Here is a 13,905-nt window from a genome sequence, read left to right as displayed (position 1 = left end):
GTTTATATTAGTTATTTTATAAATAAAAGCATTTCTAGTAGCCATTCGTGGTTTTTTTCCTCCATTATTTTACATTGTTCTCTCTTTCTTGACTATTCAGGGATGTCCAGACTCTGGGAGAACGGGGCGGGCAACTGCAGAGAAACAAGTCAGAACTCCATCAGCGGCAAATGAAGGCTTGAGGGCGGTGTGCGGGTGAAGAAGCACTTTTTTTGTTTTGTACTACTGGGGATTGAACCTAGGGCCTCATAATATATGCTAAGCAAGTGCTCTACCACTGAGCCATATTTCTAGCACTTTTATTTTTAGAAAGGTTCTCACTCAGTTGCTTAAGCTGGCTCCAAACTTGTGGTTCTCCTGCCTCAGCCTCCCAAGCCACTGGGATTATAGGCAAGTGCCACTGTGCCGGGCAGCAACACTTTAAGGAATGAAAAACATGGTTGCATAGGCAGACTGCGGGCGAGACTCTTACAGACCATGTAGGCCGCTCTTTGATTTTATGGATCAGAAAAGAGGATCCGACGGCTTTTTGACCTGCCCAAGTCATGCCACAAGGTTCTGATGGGTTGTGGATTTAAATGTGGGTCTCTAGGCTCTACTGCTAAGTCTGCCCTTTTCTGGAGCTCAGCAGCTTCAGACGCCTTCCAGCCGCGTGACTGACAATGGGCCTAACCTATGTCTCAGCGCCTCATCTTGCGATAGCAACACCATTCACCTCAAAGGGCAGTTGTGAGACTGAGTCAGTCCGTGCAGAATGCTGTCACAGGACGTCCGCAAGGTGGAATAGGACCTCCGGCACTCATCCCCCATAGAAATACCGGGTTGAACAGCTCTCCAAGCATGAAGATGCTTTCAAAAGAGCCAAGGAAGCCGGGCGTGATGGCGCACACTTGTAATCCCCACGCTTGGGAGGTGGAGACAGGAGGGTCGCGCAGGTTTGAAGCCAGCCGCGCTGGCTTAAGAGACCCTGTTTCCAAATAAAAAAGTATAAAAAATAGGTCTGGGAGTATAGCCCAGAAGTAGAAGTGTTTCCAGGAACCCCAGTACCACCAAAAAAAAAAAAAAAAAAAGCCAAGGACAGCAGGTTAGAGGTCACAGCACCTGAACATAGCATAGAAATGGAAGATGTAGTGAAGAGGGCAGGAAGGGCAGCTGTGTGATGCCCGCATCATCCCAACCCCAGGCCCCACAGCATGAAGGGAGACCCCTCTGTGGGAGGAGTGAGCACTGGACATTGCCAGAGTCCAATACCAGGGCTGCCCCCAGGAAAGCCCAGCACCACACAGACCCCCACGGCCCCAAACTGCAGGCCAGTGCCCGCGGGTTGATCCTCCAGGCCTAGCTGCAGCACTGATGTTGGGGGAATATCAGAGACTCTATCAGAGACTCTATGCTCCTTTTCTCTCAGGAGCCCTGCCTGCTGGAGGAGAACGTGGGGGGTACGTTCTACCCTTGGCTAAGAGGAGCTCAGCATACAGTCCTGGGTGAAGAATGCGCCACCAGGAGCTGGCTGTCCTAGTGCTGTCACCTCCACTGATCCTCCCCACCCAGAGCAGCCGCCTCACACCCCTCCCGGCTCTGCGGAGCTGAGGGACACCAGCCGGAGAGTGTCAAATCAGATTCAGGAAAGCAAAAGAGATCAGCCCTTAGCACGCCACTCTGCTCTGGACTTCGCCCAATCCCAGCCTCTGCATCAAAAGCCAAATTGAACCCAAGGCACTCTACCTCTGAGCTCCACCCGCGGCCCTTTTAGTTTTTTTATATTTTTGTTTTAGAACAGGGTCTCACTGCATTGTTGAGTCTTGCTGCACTGTTGAGGCTGTTCTCAAACCTATAGCCCTCCTGTCTCAGCCTCCCAAGTACTGAGATTAGGAGGTGTGCCACTACATTCAACCCAAACCTTTTTTCTTAAAGAAAAAAACCTCCTTCAAGACCTTGAGAAATAGATTTACTGAATAGATTTCTTCAAGATACGGAAGATAATTCTACATACTACTAAGCAAAAGATCTATAAAAATTCTTATATTCTTATATTCTTTTTTGTGTGTGTGTGGTTCTGGGGGTGGAACCCAGGGGCTTTTCTACCTCTGGGCTATACTCCCAGACCTAGTTTATATTTTACTTGGAAACAGGGCCTCACCGAGTTGCTGAAAGCCTAGGTAGCTGAGGCTGGCTTTGAACCTACACGATCCTCCTGTCTCAACCTCCCAAGGGCGGGGATTACAAGCGTGCGCCACCATGCCCGGCTAAATTCTTATATTCTTGGGTATGATAGTACATGCCTGCGATCCCAGCTCTTCAGGAGGTTGAGGCAGGAGGATAGCAAGTTTGAGGCCAGTCTAGACAACTTAGCAAGATCCTGTCTCAAAATAAAATTTAAAAGCTGGGGATGTAGCAATGGTACAGTGCTTCTGAATTCAACCCCCAGTACTTAACAAAACAAACCTTTGACCATCTAAAACTCTGCCTTCCCCCGCATCAGTCTGACTCTCCCTCTTCTCGCTCTGACTCACTCTCCAGCTCTCCACCCCGTTAGCTTCCTGTGGCCAACCTGACTGGTCTTTTTATCGGCCCTTTCTCCCCCTTACATTTCAAGTCAAACATTTTAGTTTCTCATTCTGGCACCTACCCCAGTTGTCTCCTGATAACCAACACCACAACAATGGGCGACGTGGTACAAACACTAGTTCCTCCAACTCTGAGATAGGAATGATTGCAAAGTTTAAATTTTGTGTCCTGTATGACGCCTATATTCCTTGATCCCAGGGAATACCCCATGGCTCATGACATTAGGTCCCCAAAGATTCTACAGAAGTTCTACCATCAGGGTTGCTTGGGGATTTGTCAAAATAACATTTCCACTCACTGAGGCAGGCGCGGCACACTGTCTTCTCGCCATCGCCCCCACGATGCCCTGAGATACACAGAGATGACAGAATTGACAGCCCAAGGCTAATAAGTGTGACCAAGTTTACCCAGTAGATAGCAAAGTCCATGCTGAAACCTCCCACAGACACACCAACTACAACAACTCTCTGCCCACAAAATATATCTTCATGAGAACTGAGGACACCAGGTGAGAGCTGACCGCACACAGAAAGAAGAAGGCACTTTGAAGAAGACAGATAGTTTTATAGCTGGGCATGGTGGTGCATACTTGGAGGCTGAGACAGGAAGATTTCAGGTTTAAGGACAGCCTCAGCAACTTAGCAAAACCTTGTTTCCAAAAAAAAATTTAAAACATAAAAGGGCTGGAGATATAGCATGGAGGTTGAATACTCCTAGGTTCGATCTCTAGCATGAAAAAAAAGGTTTTTTTTTTATTGCCTATGTCACCCCACCCACTGCCCCAGGCAGCAGGGCACGGAGAGGGATACCCTTTCCTTATAGAGAGAAGTAAGCACCAGATTTTGTTTCCAATACCAGCCCCCATGGCCAGGGGGCCGGCCTGCCCTGAGGACTCCAGGACTGCTTCCACAGACTCAGGCTCCAGGCACTCCCCAGCACCAGCCAGCCCCATGGACCCAGACTCTGGGGCCATCCCAATGCCCAGGCACCACACCCATCCCAGCAGATGACCAGCCCAGGCCCAGGCCCACATGCACAGGTTCTTAGCCCTCTCAGGCCCCGGCTACAAGACACAATCCCCTTCTGCCCCACCCCAACATGGCCAGCAGGTCTACCGAGTGGATCCAGGCTCCAGACCCAAACCTGCGGACCCAAGAGCCAGGACTGGTTGGCTGCTGACCCAGGACCAGGCCAGCCTGCCGGAGAGTTCCCGCAGCAAGCTTGACCATATGCCATGCCAGATGGCCTGCCCCGAAGCTCTAGAGGGCTGGCTGGCCAAGGGCTTCCCTGGACAAGGCCAGTCTCCAAAGCCTGGGAGAAGTCCCCGCTCTTCAAATGCACAGGCCCCAATGAATGGTCACCAAGATCAAGAGTGATCAGGGAAGCCTGTCACTGGGGGAACAAAATAAAGAAACGGAGAGGTAGGAACAGCCTGAGAACTCAAAGCAACTGTTTCAAACCAGACGCAGGGTGGAAGCCTGGAATCCCAGCTATTTGGGAAGCTGGGGCAGAAGGATTGGACTATTTGGCCTGTCTCAGCAACACAGTGAGACCCTTTATCAAAATTAAAAGGGCTGGGATGTAGCGCGGTGGTAGAGTGCCCCTGGGTTTGATCCCCAACATCAGAAACAAAAAGACCGTTTTAGCAAACTCATTGGACTTCAAGGAAGTACAGAGAAAGTTTTTCAACAAAACCAGAAAAATAACAAATGATCAAAATGATAAATTTAACAGATATTGAAATTGTGTGTGTGTGTGTGTGTGTGTGTGTGTGTGTGTAACACACAAAACAGGAGGTTGGAGATGGCTAAATAAAGACACCCAGCACTCACCTCCTCCACAAAGAAGTAATAGGTGCATAGCTGCGCTTTGAGACAAGTAACCATGAGAACACCAGAAACCAGACTGGAATCCTGAAAGATTCCAAGACCTGGGATAAGCGCACAGTCAGAGAAACAAAATAGCCTGGTATCTGCTGCGCTGTCTCCACAGCCAGGGAGGGCGAGTCTCCTATTTACAGAAGGGTGAAGGAGAGAGTCCAGGCAAACTTATCAGTGCGGATGCGGGTGACCTTAGCTCCTGGACCTGGGCCTGCCGCTCACTTAGATAAATAAGCTGAAGTCCCCACAGCAGCCTCGAGTGGGGAAGGTCTCCTCATCTCCCACAAGCCTCCGGAGCCTTCTTAAACAGTGAGCTATTGTCCGAGTTCGGGTTACAAGGGGTCAGAAGCCCTTGCAAATTCCCATCTGTCAGACTCCTCAGACATCCGCTGCACTGGCTATGGCGGGCGCTGCTCACAAACCCAGCTGGCCCAGCCAAGTGGCCATGACCTCAGCGCACGGGGTGCCCTGCATTGCAGGGGAGAGGTGTGGCGCCACAGAGAACAGAGGGCACCACCTTTGAGCTCCAGAAGATCAGAGCTCTTGCCCTCTGAGCCCAAGGACACGGCCAACCGCACGTGGACTTATGCTTAGTACCAAAGGCAGGCAGGCACGTGGCCTGGCCACCTCTGTCCCCCGCGCTGGTCCTCGGGCACCTGTAAGTGACAGGGTGAGGAGGGAGCACCATGGGCTCTGCTGAGGGGCCTCGAGCAACTCCAAGGACCCAGCCACCACCTGCCCTGGCCAGATACCTGATTCACCAGATGTGCAAATCTCGATGTAGGAACACAAGAAATGAACAAAGAAGGCAAGGCCACACCTAAAGAACAGGATAAGCTTGGAAACAGATTCCAAAGAAATCCAAATGGATGAACGGCCTACAACAACTTACAAGAATAATTACTAAAAAACTCAATGAGATCCAAGAAAATACAGATAAATAAAAATTTCAAGACAGTACAGGGTATGATCAAGAAATTTAGCAATTAGAGATTTTGAAAATGATCAAACAGATGGGCACAATGGCACACGCCTATAATCCCAGTACTTGGGAAGGTAAGACAGGAAGATTGCAGGTTCAAGGTCAGCCTTGAGCATTTGGTGAGACCCTCAGCAACTTAGCAAGACCCTGTTTCAAAATAAAAACTAAAAAGGGATGGGGGGTAGCGTGGTAGTAGAATTCCCCTGGGTTCCATAAAAATTAAAAAGGCCAAAAGTAAGCTGGGCGTGGTGGCACACGCTTGTAATCCCCGCGCTTGGGAGGCAGAGACAGGAGGATCGCGCAGGTTCGAAGCCCCTCTCTGGCTTAAGAGACCCTGTTTCAAAAAAAAAAAAAAAAAAAAATTATATATATATATATATATATATATATATATATATATATATATATGTCTGGGAGTATAGCCCGGAGGTAGAAGGGTTTCCAGGAACCCCAGGACCACAAAAAAAAAGGCCACAAATAAATTTTATGAATGAAAAGCTCAATAAGTAAAATAAAAGATAATAATTCAAAGCCTCAACAACAGACTAGATCAAGCAGAGGAGAAAAGGCATCTGAACTGAAAGACAGGCCTTTTGAAATGTCCAGCTACACAAAAGAAAACAAGAATTAAGAGAGCATTCAAGATCTTTGGGACGCTATTAAATAAACAAATGTCTGCATTATCAAAATACCTGAAGGAGAGGAGAAAAAAGTTAAGAACATAAGAAGAACTTATTTACCTAGTACTTAGAAGACTGAAACATGAGGATCACAGGTTCGAGGACAACCTTACCAACAAAGCAAGACTCTTCGCAACCTAGCAAGATCCTGTTTTTTAAAAAATAAAACATTTAGCCGGGCACGGTAGCGCACACTTGTAATCCCCGCGCTTGGGAGGCTGAGAGAGGAGGATCGCGCAGGTTCGAAGCCAGCCTCAGCGACTTAGTGAGGCTCTCAGCAACTTAGTGAGACCCTGTTTCCAAATAAAATATAAAAAAGGTCTGGGAGTATAGCCCAGAATTAGAAAGCCTCTGGGTTCCACCCCCAGTACCACCAAAAAATAAATAAATAAAAAATAAAAAAATAAAACATTTAAAGAACTGGCATTGGAGTTTGGAGCTAGAATGCCCCTGGTTCAATTCCCAACTTAAAAAAAAAAAAAAAGGATAACCTAGAAGGAATAAATCCCTAGACATATACAACAGACCAAGACTGAATTATAATGGAAAATCTGAATATATCAATAATGAGTAAGGGAATTGAGGCAGTAATAAAAAGTCTCCCATAAAAGAAAAGTCCAGGACCTGATAGCTTTACTGCTGAATTCTACAAAAGACTTCAGAAAAAAATGAACACCAATCCTTCTCAAACTCTTTCACAAATTTGAAGAGGAGGGAATACTTCCAAACTCATTTCGTGATAGCATTACTCTGATACCAAAGCTAGACAATAAACAGTACAAGAAAAGAAAATTACAAAAATTACAAAATTAATATTCCTGTTGAGCATAGATGTAAAAAATCCTTAACAGAATACTAGCAAACCAAATTCACCAGCATATTAAAAGAGTCATTCACCATGATCAAGTTGGTTTATTCCTGGATTACAAGAATGTTTCAGCTCACACATTTGTAAATAGGACTTATATCACATTAGCAGAATGAAGACCAAACCAGATGATCTTCTTAACAGACACAGAAAAAGCATTTGACAAATTCAACATCCTTTGAGGACAACTCTCCACAAATCAAGGAACTTAAGAAGGGTCATTACAATAAGGGCCATGTGTGAAAAACCCACGGCTAACGCCACACTCCTTGGTGGAACATTGAAAGCTTTGCCCCTGAGGTCAGGAACTATACTAGGTAAGGATGGCCTCTATTCAACATAGTAACGGAAGCCTGTGCCGGAGCAAGAAGCAGGAGAAAGGAATACAGGACGTCCAAACTGGAAAGGAAGGTGTTCAATTGTCCCTGCTCGTAAGATGGAAGGACCTGGAGAACACTGTTCAGGGACATGAGCCAGGCACAAATGTGTTTTCTCTCCTATGTGAAAGCAAGGCAGTAAATGGGATACCAGAGGGACCTCAGATAATGAAGGAAAAACTCCAGGGGAGCCAGGGAGGTGGTCTAGCGGAAGGGGGGAGAAGGAGGATCAATGGAAGAATTATTTCCATCCATATTATGTCCATGTGTGAGGACACCAATGCCAGTCTCAATACCGACAGCGGGGAGCGAGCCGGGGAGGCCCACGCCCTGCGATGTGTCACTGCCACTGTGACCTGCCTTAGGATGTGAGACAATAATGCACCAATGAAAGTATAAACAATTAATTGTCCCTGTTCACAAACATGATCTTATGTATAGAAGACCCACAAAGCTATAGGAATTAAGATACTATGGTGCAGTCGTAAAGCAGACACACGATGGACCAATGGAACAAAATAAATGACCTGAAAATAAACGAACACATTTACAGTCAATTTTCCACAAAGTGTGCCAAAAACACAAATTAAAGGAGATAGTCTCTTTCGTGAATGCTGTTGAGGAAACTGGATATCCCTATGCAGAAGAATGAAATTAGACCCTTATCTCACCCCATATATAAAATTCAACTAAAAAAAATCTATTAAAGATTTAAACACAAGGTTAGAAACTGTAATACTACTAGAAAAAAAGCCTAAGGGAAAAGGCATACGACATGGGTCCTGGCAATGATTTTTTTGGAGATGACCCCAAAAGCACAAGCAACCAAAGCAAAAACAGACAAATGGGTTTACATCAAACTACTTCTGCACAGCAAAGGAAACAATCAACAGTGTGAAGAGCAGCCTATGGGATGGCATGTAATATTTGAATATTTGTAAACCACACATCTGATAAGGGGCTAATATCCAAAATATATCAGGACCTCAAACAACTCCAAAGCAAGAAAATAACCCACTGTTTAAAAGTGAGCAAAGGACGTGGCTAAGCATTCTTAGAAGAAAACATATAAGCTGGTCCGTGTGGCACACATCTCTCACGAGGCGCGGCAGGAGGATCACAGGTTCAGGGCCAGCCTGGGCAACGTAAGAAGTTACTGCCTACAAAGTTTAAAAAGACTTTTTTTTTTGTACTGAGGATTGAACCCAGGAGCATTCTACCTCTAGGCTACACCCCCAGCCACATTTTTTTTTTAAACAGGGTCTTGCTAAGTTTCTGAGATAAGATTTGTAAAGCTGTTGAGTCTAGCCTCAAACTGTGATCCTCTGTCTCAGCATCCCTAAGTAGGGGATTATAGGTGTGTGCCCCCATGCCTGGTCCAAATTCTTAAAATAAATGTTCTTAAGGAAGGCATGGGGATATAGTCCAGTAGTAGAGCATTCCAGGATTCAATACCAGTAACTCACACACACAAAGACATACAAACATATGATTCAGTAATCCCCCCCACACACTGCATGCATAGCCAAAGGAAGTGAGATCAGGGTGTCGAGGAGACCTCTTCATTTCTGGCCTCATTGCAGTACTATTAACAGCAGTCAAGAAGTAGAAGCAAACTAAGTGTCCATCAGTGGATAAATGCATAGAGATGTGCATCTATGTACAATACTATTTAGCCTTAAAAAGTAATAAAGAAAATTCTGTCATTTTTAACAACGTGGATGAACCTGGAGGTCATTATGTTAAATAAAATAAGCCAGGCGCAGGTAGAAAAAATCCTCATGATCTTCTACATAGAATTAAAAAAAGTCAAACTTGCAGAAACAGAGAAAATTTTGGTCAAGGGATATAAAATTACAGAGACGGAATAAATTTAAGACCTCTATTAGATAGCATGGTGACTATAGTTAAATAGAAGTATATTGGATTGAAAGTTTTAAGTATTATCACCACAAAAAAATAAGTATGTGAGGAAATGCATGCTACTCAGCTCAGTTTAGCCACTCCACATGCATATATTTTAAATCACGTCGCACATCTCTTCTACACTGTTGGTGAGATTGCACACTAGTTCAGCCGCTATGGAGATCAGTGTGGAGATTCCTCAGAAAACCAGGAATGGATCCACCATATGATCCGACTATACCACTCCTGGGTGTCTTTCCAAAGGGCTTGAAATCAGAGAACTACAGCAACATATGCATACCCATGTTCATAGCACAAGTCACAATAGCCAAACTATGGGACCAACCTAGGTGTCCTTCAACAGATGAACGGATTACGAAATTATGGGATATACACACAATGGAAATCCACTCAGCAATAAAGAAGAACAAAATCACATTTGCAAGAACACAGAAGGACCTGGAGAACATTATGACATTATGTTAAATGAGATTAGGCAGTCACAGAAAGTGAAGGGTCATATGCTTTCTCTAATACGCGAAACCTAGGGAGTAACTGGGGCACCAGAGGGGCTCCAGATATGAAGGAGAAACCTCAGCAGAGCCAGGGAGGTGGTCTAGGGGAAGGGGAGGGGACAGTGAGGTTCTTTTTTTTTTTTTTTTTTTTTTGGTGGTACTGGGGTTCCTGGAAGCCCTGCTACCGCCGGGCTACACTCCCAGACCTATTTTTACATTTTTATTTGGAAACAGAGTCTCCCAAGCCAGCGTGTGCAGCTGGCTTTGGACCTGCACGATCCTCCTGTCTCTGCCTCCCAAGCGCGGGGATCACAAGCCCGGCAACAGCGAGGTTCTTGAAGGCATTACTACCATCAGCTATGTGTATGTATGTGAAACCACCAACGTCAGTCTCAGTGCTCTGTATTGGGAAGGGAGGAAATGGGGAGATGTGGGGGGCACCGAGAGCATGTACATGTATGTCACTGTCAACATGATTTACATTATGATGTGAGACTATAATGCACCAATAAATCCATATTTTAAAAAACATGTTCTCCGGGCGTGGTGACGCACGCTTGTAATCCCAGCATTCGGGAGGCTGAGACCGGAGGACCGCGGTTCGCGGACAGCCTCAGCTACTTAATGAGGCCCTCCGCAACTTAGTGAGACCCTGTCTCAAAATAAAGAATAAAAAAATAGGGCAGAGGGTGTACCTGGGTTCCAGCCCCAGACCCACAAATAAAATTAAATTAAATTTAAAAAACATGTTCATGATAAATTTATACAGTTTTGTCAATTAAAAATGCCAGGCATGGTGGCCTACACCTGTAATCCCAGTACTTGGGAGGTTGAGACAGGAGGATCACAGGTTTGAAGCAAGCCTTAGGAACTTTGCAAGACCCTAATTCAAAAATAAATAAATAAAATAGACCTGCGAATGTAGCTCAGAGGTAGAATGTCCCTGGGTTTAATCTCCAGTATCACACACACACAAAAAGAAATCGAGAACATTGTCTGACACACAGTAAACAGTAAATTATTATTTTTTGTGTGGTACTGGAGATGGAATCCACAGGCTTTCTACCTCCAGGCTATACTCCCAGACCTATTTTCTACTTTATTTGGAAACAGGGTCTCACTGAGTTGCTGAGAGCCTCACTAAGTAGCTGAGGCTGGCTTTGCACCTGCGATCCTCCTGTCTCAGCCTCCCAAGCGCGGCGATTACAAGTGTGCGCCACCACGCCCAGCTCAGTAAATTATTTAGACTTGGAATCAGGTAACAAACTCGTGTGAGTTATTCTGAAGGCACTGCATGTATTAGGAAAGCTAAGTGGCAGCCATATGATTGGAAGGAGAACTGACCAGAGGCAAAAAAAGCAATTATGAAGGGTATAGTTATATTTTAACTGATTTGGGCATAAGATTAATTGAGGAGCATCCCATAAAAATATAAAATTGGATAAATAATGGAATCACTGGAAAAAGGTGCTAATTGGGATGGGAGCTTGCTTGTAAAAAGAAAGGTTTTGTTTCAAATTAGGTGTCTTCCAGGCCCTTGCTAATTAGAATGCAGTCTCACCATCACCCTGGAGCTTGTGGGAACCGCAGCCCCAGCCCAGCCTACTGAATCAAAATCTACTTTGTTTGTTTGTTTGTTTGTTTGTTTTGTGGTACTGGGGGTGGAACCCAGGAGCTTTCTACCTCCAGGCTTACTCCCAGACCTATTTTATACTTATTTGGAAACAGGGTATCACTAAGTAGCTGAGGCTGGCTTTGAACCTGTGTGATTCTCCTGTCTCAGCAATAAAGTCACTTTTTAATATTTAATTAATTTATTTATTTATTTTGCAGTGCTGGGGATTGAACCCAGGGCCTTGCACATGCCAGGCGGGCACCCTCCCACCAGCCTTGAAGTCACTTTTGTCCTGACCAATATATATATACCCCTACTTCTTACCCTAATTTTAGGTCTTACTGTCCCCCAGGGCAATGCTGTCATAAGCCACCCCAATAAATTGTCCTCTGTGCAATCCAGAATCTGCCTCTTTTTGTGTGTGTGTGGTACTGGGGATGGAACCCAGGGGCATTCTACTTCTGAGTACACCCCCTGCCCTACTTTTTATTCTTTATTTTGAAACCGGGTCTCACTGAGTTGCAGAGGACCTCACTAAGTAGCTGAGGCTGTCCGCGAACCGCGATCCTCCAGGTCTCAGCCTCCCGAATGCTGGGATTACAAGCGTGCGCCACCACGCCTGACTACCCAGGGCCTTGTATACGCTAGATGAGTCCTCTTCTGCTCAGCTATATACTCCCAGCCTTTTTTACATTTTGAAACAGGGTCTTGCTAAGTTTCCCAGGCTGACTTTGAACTTGTGATCCTCCTGCTTCAGCACCACACTTCCAGGAGCTGGAGTTAGAGGCGTGCCCCACCATGCCTGTAATCACGCCCAGTGTAGCCAGCCTTCAGCCTGGATTAAAAGGCAGCGCGATCCTCTACAAATTCCAACAATTGCAGGATTCAGTGATGATCTGCGAATTGTCATTAAACTCACCTCACTTGGTGAAAACTGGTAATTTTGTCCTGACCAGTAATATATACATCCTCACTCCTGACATTCTACTTCTGGGCTATACCCATAACCCCTTTTGAACCCAGGGATATTCTACCTCTAAGCTATACTCCAAGTTCCTTAAATTTGTGTGTGTGTGTGTGTGTGTGTGTGTGTGTGTGTGTGTGTGTGGTACTGGGCATTAAACTCAAGGGAATTCTACCTCTGAGCTACACCCCAACCCTATTTTATTTTTTATTTTGAAACAGGGTCTTATTAAATTGCGGAGGACCTCACAAAGTCTCAGCCTCCCAAGTACTGGGGTTACAGGTGTGGTTCACTGCACCTGGCTCCAGAAAACTAGCAATTTGAGCTCCTTGGGTTTACCATTATGAGTTTCCTCTTGCTTCTATAACAAATTATAAAAAATCCAGTGGCTTAAAACACAAATATATTATCTTCTACTTCTGGAGATCAAAAGTTAAAAACTGGTCTTATTAGGTTAGAACCAGTCAAGGTGCTGGCAGGACCGGTTCCTTGTGGAGGGGTCCCGGGAGTAATCTGTTTTCTTACCTTCTCTGATCTAGAGGCAGCCTGTCCTCCTTAGCTTGTGTCTCCTTTCTCCATCTTCAAGGCCAGCAGCGTAGTGCGTTCAAATGTCTCTCTACACCCATTACACACCATCTCTAATTCTGACCTACCTGGCTCTTTTGTTCTTCTTGGTGTGGTTCCGGGGAGTCAACCCCAGGCCCTCACGCCTACTAGGTAAGTACTGCACTGAGCAAGACCCAGCCCCCTGGCCCTCTTTTATAAGCCCCAGTAATTACATTGGGCCCAGCTGGGTAGCCCAAGATACTCTTCTCATTGCCAGACCCTTAACTTAATCACCTATTTGTAATGGAAGGTTGCACATTCCAGGTCCTCAGGATTAAGACCTGGATGTTTTTGCTGACCATTATTCTGACTGTGATGGCTATGAAGTTGCATGACATTTTGGGGGGCAAATTAACTGTTTGAGAATGGAAATATGACCCATTTCGAACTACACCAGTGGTTCTAAACAAGGATCAGCAAATCTTTCCTGTAAAAGGCCAAATAGTACACATTTTAGGTTTTGAGGGCCATATAATTTAATATGTCTCAACTCCACATTGTAACATGAAAGCAGGACTAGATAATACAGAAATAGAGATGCATGTGTTTCAATAAAACTTTATTTACAAAAACAGGTAGCAGGCTGAATGTGACCCTTAAATCATACTCCTGCTCTAGGTCCAGCTAAAGCTAAAAAATAATAATAAAAGTTCTATTCAACCATTAACATTGGAGTAAAGTATGCAGGAAAGTATAAAGAAGACATTTGATGAAGGAAAATGAAAAACCAGCCAAACTGTTATGGAATCAATAAACATGCCATTTAGGCAGGTATTTGGGGGCCTAGACCCTAGCCAACCTGAGAGCTTAGTGGTAGATGAGCACTAACAGAGGAGCCGGATGGGCAAGGATGTTAGCACCTGGTATCAGGAGACACATCTATGATCAGAGGTAATAGTACAACTCAGCAATCTTTTGATGCCCATCAGCCACACACATTGTTTC

The sequence above is a fragment of the Muscardinus avellanarius genome (genome assembly GCF_963383645.1).
Source record: "Muscardinus avellanarius genome assembly, chromosome: 4".
Lineage (NCBI taxonomy): Eukaryota > Metazoa > Chordata > Mammalia > Rodentia > Gliridae > Muscardinus > Muscardinus avellanarius.
The sequence above is the reverse complement of the archived record's forward strand: the minus strand, read 5'-3'. Positions refer to the sequence as shown.